The 11068-nt window shown below is 46.2% G+C and overlaps 1 long non-coding RNA gene across 2 annotated transcripts in view; it reads left to right on the top strand.

Annotated features, from left to right (window-relative positions):
• Positions 1 to 936: 936 nt before the first annotated feature.
• LOC310713247 overlaps positions 937 to 11068 on the top strand; it is a 149275-nt gene continuing 139143 nt past the window's right edge. The window contains exon 1 of one of the 2 annotated variants that reach the window (XR_014529143.1): positions 937 to 1201. This is a non-coding gene — a long non-coding RNA (uncharacterized lncRNA). Of the gene's footprint in view, positions 1202 to 1947; positions 2718 to 11068 lie in introns of those variants that run through there. The other variant, XR_014529142.1, reaches the window with a different exon arrangement.

Below are 11068 nucleotides of genomic sequence, written 5' to 3'. Positions count from 1 at the left end.
TTTGCAGTTGAGAATCTGAGAAATCAGCAGGTTGCAGCCGTAATGCTAACCTGAAAGCAAGGCATAGGCCAAGCTGCACACTCTCTCTGTGTGTGTTGAAAGGCACAGGAGGAGCAAGGGTTAGGAGCAGTGTTTTGTGTTGTGTAGGCTCCTATGGTGTAAGTAATGGGTCCCGCCTGCTAGCCTGCTCCCTAAAATATCACTGGTTTGCTCATTTCTATATACAGTCATATCTCGGGATGAATACGCTTCAGCTTAAATATTTTCAGGTTGCGCTCTGCGCGACCCGGAAGTAACGGAGCGCGTTACTTCCGGGTTTCGCTGCTCGTGCAGACGCTCAAAATGACGTCACACGCATGCGTGACTCGCACACGTGCAGACGCGTCTTACATTCACATCCAGAAGTACCACTGTATAGGGTGCCTACATTCTGCATAGACTGGTTGCATGGCAACATGTGCAAATGGCTTTAGATACCTATTAGGTCCATAAATTACCATATAGCATATATTCAACACAAAAAAACAGTGACAATTTGTTGTTGACAAAGGACAGCTGGACAATATAAAGGGCCCCATTACCTTCAGGAGCTCAGGGCCTCATCCAACCTAAATCCGGCCCTGGTTAGGCGTGGGTAACGGAAAAGAAGTCAGCCAGTCAACAAATAAATAAATAAATAAAATCAGCAACTGCAGACGTTTGCGCGCGTGCTCGTCTCTCTCTCTCTCTCCGATTTCCATTACGCAATGTATATAGGCGAATGCAAAGCTCTGCTAGCGCTAAAAGCAACCCAAGCTCCCTTGCAGAGCGTCTGTCGAAGCGCAGCAGCAGCAGCAGCGCAGCCAACGGGGCTGGATCAGCTGCTGGGGGCCGTGACGTCACAGGTCCTCCTGCCTGCACAACGTTCCATTCAGGCGAGCGCGGAGCGCGTGCTCCGTCGAGCACATGGGCAGCGAGCCGCCGAGCTCGGAGCGGCAGCGACCTGCGCTGCTGCTCCCCCCCCCTCCCCGCTCGGCTCTTGATTTTTTTTACATTTTATATGTGCATCGGATTTATATTCTGTTTTTTTGGAAACACACATGCACATCTCAGGAAAGGGGCAGCCGCGGCCGGAAACGGCCAGCAACTTTGCAAAACGCTTCGAGGATTTGTTTGGGGAGAAAAGGAGACTTGCGTGGCCTGGGGGGAAGAAAGATGCGTGGTAAGTCAGGCTTGCGGTGGGGGAGGGGAGGTTGCTGCAGATGCATGCGGGATGGGGGGGGGGGGAAGAGAGAGTGAAAACCTCCCCTCCCCCGCGTTCTTTTTCCTTGTCATTTAATGGGGCTTTGCTTTCTAAACAAACCGAGCGAGAAGTTTGCAGGTGGCCGCGTCTGGCAATCGCGCCGCGTGTTTTTTTTGTGCGGGCAAGAAGCGAGGGGGGGGGGAGGGAGAGGGCTTGCTCCGTGCTATATTTATCTCTCTCTCCCGTATTTGGCCCCCACCCCACGCGCCCCCTTCCCTCCTCCAAAGCTCTTTAGCTAACTATATATATGTGTGTGTGTGTGTTTTAAATGGCATGTTTAGAAGAAAGGGACAGGGATGCAGAGAGAGAGACCCGCGGCCACGATGGCTGGAAGCGCGCAAAGAAAAGAGCCGTGCTGGCGAAATCAATAAAGAAATCGGGGACCCTCGAAGAGGGATGGGGAAATGGCACGTCTTGCTTTCTTTGCCCATCCTCCCCTCCATTTCCTCCCACCCCCACCCCCCCACATATAGATCTCCGGTTCCTGGCCTTGTGCATATTATGACTATTCTCCCCCTTTTCCATATATATAGCGAGATGCCCGGAAAACTCGTTTTTCTGTTGTGTTTTACTTTTGGAATCGGGCAACTTTATCGTGTAGTTGGATCTCCTTCTCCTCTCTCTTTTTCCCTCTGTCTGTAGCCCACCCTTCACCGCAGGGGAAACTCGGACGGGTTTTTGCTTCCAGCAGGATCGGGGCCGTCATCTTTTTTCCGATGTGCACGCGCGCACGTCTATAGGAACAAACACTTCTGCCTTGGTCCAAAGTACAGTTTCGGATGCAATCTTGGAGATGTTTCTAGGGCTTCCATCGTGCAGCCACGTTTGTCGACTGTGATGTTTTCCCTCCTCTCTCTGCCTCCCCACCTTGAATCTAGACCCCCCCAAAAAAATAGAACCCCAAAGACACAATACAAGGATTTTCTCCTTCTGACATAGGCCTTAAAGTCATCTAGCTCACCCCCTCCTCGTGCAATGAACTTCATCTTTACTGCAAGGAGATTTGTGTATTTATTATTTTTATTTAATTGAAATATCTGCAAGCCTCCTTCGCCTGTACACTTTCCAGGAACAGAGTCTTACTGTATATAAATACATATTAAAAATTACACATGTCCATACCAAATAATGCGGCAGCTATATCAGGCAGAATTCGAGAGGCTGTAAATAACCATTTTTTAAAATGCCTGGGCGTTTTGTTTGACCCGAAATCACTCGAGAATTAAGCAAACAGTTAATTTTTTTGTTTTCTTTAGGCTGCAATCCTATGCCTGATTTCTTCGGACCAAACTCCATTGAACGCTATGGTTTGGATCCAGGCTAAGTTTGCTACACCTCAGGTCCCGTTGAAAGCAATCCAAGAAATTAGTCGTGGCTAACTCCACTCCTGTTAAAATCAATGACTTCTGGATCCAGTCTGGTTTGACAGACATTGGTAGGCGCGTATAGGATTGTACCCTGGGTAGTCTTCCATCCTTAAGAACCAGAAGTAAAATAAAAAAAGGAAAATCTTGCCTGTGCAAATAACAGGTCACATTTTCAATTTTTATTTTGACATTTCTGTGTTGTTGTTTTTAAACCAAACATTAAAAGACAAAAGCATAGTTGAAGATCGAACTCAAAATGGCATCGGAGGGAAACCCTTGATAATTAAGGTAGGGAAAGGATTATGATGATTTTGTCTGCAGTGACACCTCTTAAAAACGACTTCAAATTGACAAGTTGGGACATGTTTATGCTGGTCCATATTTATTAGCCACAGAATTAGTCATTCAGCAACTCCTGTGACAGAAGCATTTCCTTTTTTTGTAATCATTTTATGGCTGCCATCCTGTAGGCGCTTATTTTTTAAGCACTAATTTTATTTACCGCAAATATAACTTAACTTGGGAGTAAGCCCCCTTTGAATTCAGGGAGTAGGGCTGCGCTGTAAAAATATGCGTCCTTTACGTGAAATCTCTGCTTTAAACTTCTAATCGCAACCGGCTTGAATTGGAAGGAAGCAGCAAATCGTTTTGCAATAATTTTGTTTTGCATAAAAATAGACATATTATATATATATATATATATTTTAAAAATGCGGCTTTTGCACCTTTACGAGCTCTCTGCAGAATGCAACCACAGAAAATACATATATAAAGCTGCAGGATCTGCATTTTTTAAAGTTTGCCGTATTTCCGTAGAAGTTGTCTCTATATATTTGGAGGGAAGGATTTCAAAGTAGTTCTAGTGCTCTGTGACACTTTGAGGAGGGGAGTGGAATCTTTTAAAATATGAACGTTTTGAATTCCTACATCCCTCTGAAATCGTGTGTCAAAGTCTTGTGGTTTTGTTGATTATGTTCTCTGATTGTCGTAATACAAAATGGAAGATTTGCCCCATCCTCCTCACACCAAACTGTGCTCTGTGACCAAAATGGCAACAGACATCCTGAGTATTTTCCTCCGGCCTCATGCAAAGCTTTCTTTTCCGATTTGTTTTCCTTCTTGCGCTCATCTTCTCTTGTGTAGGAATGGTATGATCCCACATTTCCCCCTGAAAGTCCAGGATGCTTGTATATGTATTTTATGCTTGCAGCAGCCTTGTGAGGTCGAATCGTGATTTGCCTCCCATGGAGCTTCATAATTTTGCAGGGATTTGAATCTTGGTCTCTCTTATGTTTAGTTTCCACCAGTAAAACCTAGGTTTTGCGTTTGTGTAGACCTGAGCGCTGGGCTGCGTCACTAGCTGTCACTTAACCCTATTCCAGTGGCCGCCTCTGCGTTGCAAGCTCGTATAAAAAAAAAAAAATCCTACCTCGTTTGTGTAGAAAACGCTTTTTCTGGCCTGATGTGAATTGAGTACGTAAACAAGGCCAGCTTAATCCAGCACCTCCTTCCTTGCCCATTCTGACTGGCAATTTTAATTTCCAAATTGTGTTGGTTTCTCTTCCTGGTTGTGATACGGAACCATGATTTGATGTCCTCCTGCAAAGGTGGCGTCTCCGTGAATCAATTTGCCAAATTCATGTTTGTTTCCTTGTCTTCAGTCCATTCCTCCCCTAATTTGTGAGTGCTCCTGAGGCTCTCTTCCTTCTACTACAGTCATACCTCAAGTTGAATGCGCTTCGGGTTGAGAGCGTCTGAGTTGCGCTCCGCGGCAACCCGGAAGTAACGGAGCGCTTTACTTCCGGGTTTCGCTGCTTGCGCACGCGCAGACACTCAAAATGATGTCATGCGCGGTAGCGGCAAAACACAACATGCGCAGACGCGCCATCGCGTCTTGCGTTCTGTTCGGGATGCGAATGGGGCTGCGGAACAGATCCACTGTACTGTAAGGATTTTGCAGGGTTGTAATGCAAACCATCTCCTGCCAACCTAGCAGTTCGAAAGCACGTCAAAGTGCAAGTAGATAAATAGGTACCGCTCCAGCGGGAAGGTAAACGGCATTTCCGTGCGCTGCTCTGGTTCGCCAGAAGTGGCTTAGTCATGCTGGCCACATGACCCGGAAGCTGTACGCCGGCTCCCTCGGCCAATAAAGCGAGATGAGCGCCGCAACCCCAGAGTCGGTCACGACTGGACCTAATGGTCAGGGGTCCCTATACCTTTAATGCAAACCGTATCTTATAGCAGCCCCTCCTGCCCTGTCCATTCTCTTACCTGTCCATTAGTGACAGGTGCTGCTGGTATGCCTGGCTATGTAATGTTGACCATCCTGGGGAATAGAGCACAGTCTAAAGGTGGTTGGAAATTTCATCCTCTGGTTTCCTAGCAACTATAAGATGCCTGTTCTGTGAATCCTGCAGGATGGCTTTGGAGCAAAAGCAGACTGGGCCGTTCCTGCTTATTTCAGGGATGGAGAGTTCCATAAGGGGGGCAGGAATATTTGGGCAACTGCTGAGGCCCACACCTCTGCAAGGGAGCCCTTCCACACTCACCATGGTCTTTCTTGTTGGTGTTGCTTCCCATGGATAATAATAATAATAATAATAATAATAATAATAATAATAATACAATAATTTATTATTTATACCCTGCCTATCTGGCTGGGTTTCCCCAGCCACTCTGGGTGGCTTTCAACAGAATACAGTCATACCTCGGGTTGAAGTAGCTTCAGGATGCGTATTTTCGGGTTGCGCTCCGCCGTGACCTGGAAGTAATACTTCTGGGTTTTGCTGCTCGCGCATGTGCAGACGCTCAAAATGCCATCGTGCGCATGTGCGGAAGCAGTGAATTGCAATGCACGGACGCGGGTTGTGTTCACTTCAGGAATGCGAACGGGACTCCGGAACGGATCCTGTTCGCAACCAGAGGAACCACTGTATTAAAATACAATAGTCTATTAAACATTAAAACATTAAAAGCTTCCCTAAACAGGGCTGCCTTCAGATGTCTTCTAAAAGTTCGGTAGTTGTTCTCCTTGACATCTGGTGGGAGGGCGTTCCACAGGGCGAGTGCCACTACTGAGAAGGCCCTCTGCCTGGTTTCCTGTAACTTGGCTTCTTGCAGTGAGGGAACCGCCAGAATCATAGAATCATACAGTTGGAAGAGACCACAAGGGCCATCGAGTCCAACCCCCTGCCAAGCAGGAAACACCATCAGAGCACTCCTGACATATGGTTGTCAAGCCTCTGCTTAAAGACCTCCAAAGAAGGAGACTCCACCACACTCCTTGGCAGCAAATTCCACTGTCGAACAGCTCTTACTGGACCTTGGCACTGGACTTTGGTGTCTGGGCAGAACGATGGGGGTGGAGACGCTCCTTCAGGCTGCCCCATGCACGATTTCCCTCTGGGCATTTTTTAGCTGTTAATTATTACATTTATATTCCATCTTTTCTCCCAAGGAGTTCAAGCATTGCCTGCTTCTCAGCCTCTCCATTTTCTCCTCACAACAACCCTGTGAGGTAGTCTAAGATACAGTGAGTGGCTCCAGTGATCATTTTGTCTGAGTAAGGTTTGAGCCCCGGTCTCTCGCAGAAACTAGTCTGGCACCTTTAACCACTACACCGCACTGCCGGTTTGAGCACAGGGGGAGAAGGCAAGCAAGTTGGCAGCAGGGCTTTGGAGAGGTGGAAGGGGGGACTGTCTAAGGGTCTTTGCTTGTACCCCTCTTCCATCCTCCCCCAAACCCCCATGCAGAGCATACCTAGATTCAGCATTGAATCTAGGGTCATGGTGAGAACCAGTTTGGGCTGTGTACTGAGGCCAGTCAGGATTTGGTGATCTCTACTGATTTATGGAGGGACACGGGACTTGCCGATCAGAAGGTCGGCGGTTCAAATCCCCGTGACGGGGTGAGCTCCCGTTGCTTGGTCCCTCCTCCTGGCCACCTAGCAGTTTGAAAGCACCTCAAAGTGCAAGTAGATAAATAGGTACCGCTCCGGTGGGAAGGTAAACGGCGTTTCTGTGCGCTGCTCTGGTTTGCCAGAAGCAGCTTAGTCATGCTGGCCACATGACCCGGAAGCTGTACGCCGGCTCCCTCGGCCAATAAAGCAAGATGAGGGGCGAAACTCCAGAGTTGGCCACGACTGGAGCAAATGGTCAGAGGTCCCTTTACAATTACTGATTTATGGGTTGTCTTTTTTTTTTTTCATTTCTTAAAATTGTATGTGGTGGGATTTGGTTAAAAACTCTACCAGAGCAGTTTGCAGGGCAAATACGTACAACCCCTACTTTTTTAAAGAAAGAAATTATACCAAAACAAGGAAAATGTAAGACAGCCAGCATCAACATTTTCTTTTAAAAGAAAGGATAGATGAAAGGAAATAATATAATTCAGTGTTGAAAGGCTAGCAGAAGAAACAAGGCAGTTTTCACTCTCCAGAAGTGGTTCACTTCCTAACAGAGAGAATTCCACCAGAGTCCAGGTGCCATCACTGAGAAGGCCCTGTCTCTGACTACATAACGGTCAAATGTTGATGGCAGATTAATCAGCCTTCCGGAGAAGTCACAACAATGGATTGAAATAAAAGCAATGACCCATTTTGACCCAGTTTAAAGTCCAGCATGCCTGGAGACCATTCCTGCTCTTCATGTGTGAGTGGTTATTTATAAGCCTAGTACAGATTACAGATGGTTTGCTAGGTAGTCATAGACAAAATGAAACTGTATAAGTAAAATCACAACATAGAAGATACGTTAAATTCGGTTGTAATACATAAACGATACAAAATTACCAGGGGTATCTGAAATAAGTTGCACAACATGAAACCTTAAAATGTGGCTGTGAAGAGTGAGTTGAAAAACATAAATGACGTAAACAGATTAAAATTGTGATGTATGAGAACGACGGCCAGACAGGATAAGTTTAACCTGGGGGATATTTCCTTGCGTAGTTTTGCAGCCAGAAAGAGAAATCTGGCCACAGCCTCTGTTAATAATTTGTTTGGATTGGGCAAAAGGTAGACTGTGCAAACCTAGCAGAATAATAGAAACATAGAATTGTAGAGCGGGAAATGACCCCAAAGATGTAGGAATCCTGCCCACACCCATCTCTGGTTGGGCTCAAACCACCAACTTTATTTAAAGGCCAGAGCCGCTGCATGAAAAATGGTCGCATCTATCCTTCAGCCCAAATCCAAAGTGCTCTCTTTCTGAAACCAAATGCTTCCCCCCCCCCCAAATGCTTGTTATGCCTATGGTGGTGATCCTATGGCAAGATGGCCATCTGTCATAGATGCTTTATTTTATTTTTTTAAATGATATTTATTGAAACTGTCATGGATGCTTTAGCTGAGATAAGTCGGTCTACAGAAGCACATATTTTGATATGGTATGTTGTATTGTATTTATAAAAGAATTTATATAGTTACTTACAGCCTGTCATGTTATAATAATAATAATAATAATAATAATAATAATAATAATAATAATAATAATTTATTATTTGTACCCCGCCCATCTGGCTGGGTCTTCCCAGCCACTCTGGGCGGCTTCCAACAAAGATTAAAAATACATTAAAATGTCACACGTTTTCAGATGTCTTCTGAATGTCAGGTCGTCGTTTATCTCTTTGACATCTGGTGGGAGGGCATTCCACAGGGCGGGCGCCACTACCGAGAAGGCCCTCTGCCTGGTTCCCTGTAACCTCACTTCTTGCAGGGAGGGTACCGCCAGAAGGCCCTCGGCGCTGGACCTCAGTGTCCAGGCAGAACAAAGGTGGTGGAGACACTCCTTTAGGTATACTGGGCCGAGGCTGTTTAGGGCTTTAAAGGTCAACACCAACACTTTGAATTGTGCTCAGAAACGTACTGGGAGCCAATGTCGGTCTTTCAAGACATGTGTTATATGGTCTCGGTGGCCCCTCCCAGTCACCAGTCTAGCTGCCGCATTCTGGATTAGTTGTAGTTTCCGGGTCACCTTCAAAGGTAGCCCCATGTAGAGCGCATTGCAGTAATCCAAGCAAGAAATAACTAGAGCATGCACCACTCTGGCGAGACAGTCTACAGGCAGATAGGGTCTCAGTCTGCGTACCAGATTGAGCTGGTAAACAGCTGCCCTGGACACAGAATTAACCTGCACCTCCATGGACAGCTGTGAGTCCAAAATGACTCCCAGGCTGCGCACCTGGTCCTTCAGGGGCACAGTTACCCCATTCAGGACTAGGGAATCCTCCAGACCCGCCCGCCCCCTGTCCCCCCAAAACAGTACTTCTGTCTTGTCAGGATTCATTCCATTACAGGTCATCCATCCTCCAACTGCCTCCAGGCACTTGGACTAGATGACGCTCAGGTCCCTTCTAGCTCTTACGATTCTATGAATGCATGCATGGCAAGTGAGATTCTGTCCATGCTCTCCATGCATTCGGGTTGCGAGTGTGAGAATGGGGCTTTAGATGTGTCAGACCAGGCATGTCCAAAGTCTGTTTCGGGGGCCTAATATGGCCCTCTGGTTGATTCAAACTGGTCCCCGTGGCAGTATATGTCCTGGGGCAAAATCCTAAGAAAAAAATCTCAGCAACTTCAATCCTAAAAAATAGCTCAACAACTCTGGGGTAAACTTCAACCCTAAAAAAAATAAAATCAACAACTTTGGTCGGCCCTCACACATGCTCACTTCATCAAATCTGGCCCTCTTTGAAAAAAGTTTTGGAAGCCTTATAAGAAAGTGCTGGAGGAAAGGGACTGTGAGCAATAGCTTGGGAGAGGTGTTAAAGCTAAAACTATTAGCCTGCCTTGTTATTTTTCCTGTTGCCAGAAGGTATGATGTAACCATGTTACATTTATAGAGCTGAAATGTTGCCTTTTGCAGTTTACTATTGTGCTGTTGTTGTCTTCGGATGTTATGCGGAAGTTGCTCTGGCATTGTTTTGATTGTGAAATGCGTTCAACATTAGAAACTCAGGCAAATAAACAAATCGCCAAATGGCATCGCAACAAAATATCTAGGCATCATTCCCCCATGAGACTTATTATTGTTATGATTTTTTCCATATCACTTCTATACTGCTTTATACTTTAAAGAAAACATCTCAGTGTGGTTTGTTGTTGTTGTTTAGTCGTTTAGTCGTGTCCGACTCGTCGTGACCCCATGGACCAGAGCACACCAGGCACTCCTGTCTTCCACTGCCTCCCACAGTTTGGTCAAACTCATGCTGGTAGCTTCGAGAACACTATCCAACCATCTCGTCCTCTGTCGTCCTCTTCTTCTTGTGCCCTCAATCTTTCCCAACATCAGGGTCTTTCCCAGGGAGTCTTCTCTTCTCATGAGGTGGCCAAAGTATTGGAGCCTCAGCTTCACGATCTGTCCTTCCAGTGAGCACTCAGGGCTGATTTCCTTAAGAATAGATAGGTTTGATCTTCTTGCAGTCCATGGGACTCTCAAGGGACTCTCAGTGTGGTTTACAACACACTGAAACATCACATTAAACAATCCCGAATAAAACAAATTCAGGCTTCCAGGAAAATATTTCAGATCCTTCTCTAAGTGAATTTTGCTTTCTCCGCATATTTGCTTACCTACTTAATTTATAGAGTTGCCCCATAGCAGAAGTACTCTAAGAAGCCAAGGGGGTGTACAGTGGTACCTCGGGTTACAGACGCTTCAGGTTACAGATGCTTCAGGTTACAGACTCCACTAACCCAGAAATAATACCTTGGGTTAAGAACTTTGCTTCAGGATGAGAACAGAAATCGCACAGTGGCAGTGGGAGGCCCTGTTAGCTAAAGTGGTACCTCAGGTTAAGAACAGTTTCAGGTTAAGAACAGACCTCCGGAACGAATTAAGTTCTTAACCCAAGGTACCACTGTAGTGGTTAGAGTGTTGGACTAGGACCTGGAAGATCAGGGTTCAAATTCCCACTCAGTCATGAAGCTCATTGGGTGACTTTGGAGTCAGTCACAAGTTTCTTAACGTTCCTCACAGGGTTGTTGTAGAGATTAACTGAGGAGATGGGTGAATCATGTACAGTCGTACCCTTGGGTTACATACACTTCTGGTTATAGACTCTGCTAACCCAGAAATATTACCTCAAGTTAAGAACTTTGCTTCAGGATGCGAACAGAAATCGTGTGGCAGCAGCAGGAGGCCCCATTAGCTAAAGTGGTACCTCAGGTTAAGAACAGTTTCAGGTTAAGGATGAGGAGATTTCACCCCTCCCATACCCAAGAATCCCCTGACCATCTCCTGATGATCTCTGCTGACTCTCCACAGAGAAGAGGAGGCGTGTCCTGCCTATTAACTTATTCTGCCCAGCAACATATCTGTGTGTGTGAGAGAGAGTCAGTCAGTCAGTGTATCGGAGAGAGTGAGAGTGTTGGAGATCCTAGAGATTAGATTGCTGCTAAGAGCAGCTGCAGACTCTCAGT

The sequence above is a fragment of the Podarcis liolepis genome (genome assembly GCF_965112155.1).
Source record: "Podarcis liolepis genome assembly, chromosome: 8".
NCBI lineage: Eukaryota > Metazoa > Chordata > Lepidosauria > Squamata > Lacertidae > Podarcis > Podarcis liolepis.
Note: the sequence above shows the minus strand (reverse complement) of the source record. Positions and strands in the feature narration are given on the sequence as shown.